The sequence below is a fragment of the Pinus tabuliformis genome, chromosome 2_1 (genome assembly GCF_031772625.1).
Source record: "Pinus tabuliformis cultivar Carrire ecotype Pingquan chromosome 2_1, CPIR1, whole genome shotgun sequence".
In the NCBI taxonomy this organism is placed as follows: domain Eukaryota; kingdom Viridiplantae; phylum Streptophyta; class Pinopsida; order Pinales; family Pinaceae; genus Pinus; species Pinus tabuliformis.
Genome location: NC_142299.1, coordinates 310,329,252 through 310,331,775, shown reverse-complemented (window position 1 = coordinate 310,331,775; position 2,524 = coordinate 310,329,252). Strand labels below are relative to the sequence as shown.

At 34.9% G+C, this 2,524-nt stretch overlaps 1 long non-coding RNA gene across 1 annotated transcript; it reads left to right on the top strand.

Moving 5' to 3' along the window:
* Window positions 1–1,653: 1,653 nt before the first annotated feature.
* Window positions 1,654–2,281, top strand: LOC149200088 (uncharacterized). Its single transcript, XR_016253333.1, has 3 exons — window positions 1,654–1,743; window positions 1,832–1,931; window positions 2,111–2,281. It is a non-coding gene; the product is annotated as an uncharacterized LOC149200088 (long non-coding RNA).
* The last annotated feature ends 243 nt before the right edge of the window (window positions 2,282–2,524 follow it).

Below are 2,524 nucleotides of genomic sequence, written 5' to 3'. Positions count from 1 at the left end.
GCAAGGGACTTTACATGGACCCCACTCAACTTTAGACACAACTTCAACCAATATGCAGAGTGATTGAAATTGAACACAGCTAAGTAGTGACATTGGCTCACAGTAATACACCAAGTATAAAATATTGAAGCTTTTACAGAAGCAAGGAGTAAGAAAAATTATGAAGCTTGGAGAAGTAGATTTAAATCAATCAAAGCTTGTTGAACGACTATAATGTCCATAGAAATAATCTTCCAAGGTTCTGCTCTCATGTACAAGATTTACACTTTGATCTGGACTACTGTTTGATACCAAATCATCATCAACTCCAAGCATTGCAAGTGATAGATGAGTTTGGATGTCACAACTCCCAGAGTTTTCTCCAAATTCATCCTCAATCAATTCATTTAATTCCATGGACATTGTCAATTACCTCTTGGTCCAATAAGGTAGTTCATCTCCTTCTCCTCGTAGTAATTTCAAAATCTGCAATAATAAGTTATAGACAAACAATGAGGAAGAATAAGTTCATATTCTTACATTAACATTTATCCATTGTTTGAAATTTGACAAATCCAGTTTAATGCAAAGGTAAGCCACTTTATTTGGGGAAACCAAAGCTTTCAATTGAAATCCTATAATCTAGATTTCAGCTAGGATAGTGATTCTCAGGAAAGATATATACTCTCTTGATATTGGAGCAAAAGCAGATATGTTGGCTCTTCTTGCCTATTCAGGGAGGGGTGATTTGCATACTAAAGCTTTGGTTTGAGATATGATGTAATCTCTTTTGCTAATATTCAAAGAATATTATATTTCATTAATGGAAAAAGAGATTATTGGCAATTGAGGCTTCAAATATTTTGCCATAATCCACCATCAAAATTCATGCCTACCTTGTTTAAGGGTGATGATTTTACAAATTGAACCATGAACAAATGTTTAGATTACAACCCTAAACACTAGATCTAAACACCCTTAACTCTATGTCAGAAGGATATCAACTCGATATTTCATGTGCCATTCTTCGTTATGGGCAAAAACAATTCTAGCACTAACTCCTCACAGGAAAGGAAATGTCTTCAAGCAACTAAATTTGACATAAGATCAAAAACTGAAACATATATACGCAACTAAAGAGAATAAGAGTAATTACTCTGTTCATTCGAGGTCGAAACTGAGCTGCCTGTCTCAGACAACATGCTACACCAATGACCATTCTATTCATCTTGCTCATGTCATAAGCATCTTCCAAAAGTGGATCTACAAGTTCTTTTACAGAGTCAGCTGCCAGTAATGGCCTTGCCTAAATTTTGAAATTTACAAGAGATTAAGATTTTGAACCAAGACGAAGAAACCAAAAGAATCCAAAATTATCAAATACAAAACAAGCAAGGAAACTAGAGCCCTACCCACAGAACTAGGATTTCTTGGCCTTTAGGATTCTTGTCATTGATTGGTTTTCTTCAAGTTATTAGCTCTAGAAGAACTACTCCAAAGGAACACACGTCCATCTTCTCATTAACCTTGCCATACATGAAATATTCTGGAGCCAGATACCTGAAATATGATAGCGGCTAGTTTTATGAAGTCTTGATTATAAATGACATTTATTTTCCTAAAGAAAGAGCTGGTGTAAAGAAAGAAATGGATATTTACCAAATGTACCTACAACATCACTACCTATTGTTGTTTCTCACCCCCTCTAGAATATATTCACTAATGGATTCCCACAGTCTGAAATAGAATCCAAGGCATCAGAAGGTAAACCGAGGATACCCACTTATTCAAGACATGTTCTCTAGAGACTGTCACTTTGCATTTAAGTAATTTCATTCATCCTTTTATGTAGATCTCAACAATTTTCCTTCAACCGATCATTTTGGGTACCTACTTGAGGTACTGGAGAATAACGAAGATGAGCCTAAGCAGGACAATGACGATCAAGAAAGGTAGAGACCATCATCCACAGTCTGCAGTTCTGTAAAATAAAGAACATGACAAAGATGTTACTTAGAAAACAAGCTGTCAATAATGGGTTCCTGGAAGTATTTGAATAGAAGCTACTTTGTTTTGTTTTGGTAATTATTATAAAAAGGTAATGATCAGTGAGTTTCTTTCCTTGCAACAGCTATGGACATAACCTTCCAAAGAGTCCATTTTCAAATCTTAATGGATCCAATGATATTAAAACGGTATTATATACTTCAGAGAAAACAGTGGGGAACATGCCCACTATTTCCAAAGCTTTAACACAAGCATGATCAACATCTGTTATCGATAAGGAACTTACTTGTTCTATATGCCTAGGTACTTAGAATATTCGTTTTTTTACATTGTTATTTCAATGATTTATCTGTATTCTAACAACAGACAACAAAATCTGAAACTTCTACCCATAAATCTATGTGCAGATGCCGTTGTGGCGCCGAAGCAATTAGCGTGTAGCCACTTATTTTGTTTGAAATGTGTGCCAAAGGTGAGATAAACCAAGCACTCATTTGCATTATTAAATCAATATATTTTTGAAAGAACATATATCATT